The sequence below is a fragment of the Penaeus vannamei genome, chromosome 1 (genome assembly GCF_042767895.1).
Source record: "Penaeus vannamei isolate JL-2024 chromosome 1, ASM4276789v1, whole genome shotgun sequence".
NCBI lineage: Eukaryota > Metazoa > Arthropoda > Malacostraca > Decapoda > Penaeidae > Penaeus > Penaeus vannamei.
Genome location: NC_091549.1, coordinates 30,169,656 through 30,170,045, shown reverse-complemented (window position 1 = coordinate 30,170,045; position 390 = coordinate 30,169,656).

The following is a 390-nucleotide window of genomic DNA, read 5'->3' as shown; positions in this document are numbered from 1 at the left end:
TTTTCTGTGTGTGTGTATATATATATATATATATATATATATATATATATATATATATATATATATGTGTGTGTGTGTGTGTGTGTGTGTGTGTGTGTGTGTGTGTGTGTGTGTATAAATATAGATACACACACACACACACACACACACACACACACACACACACACACACACACACACACACACACACACACACACACACACACATATATATATATATATATACATGTATACATACACATACATGTGTGTGTATATATACTATATACAAGTATATATATATATATATATATATATATATATATATATATATATATATATATATATGCATTATATATATGTGTGTGTGTGTATGTGTACACCCCACAACAAAAGCGATGTCGCCTCGCC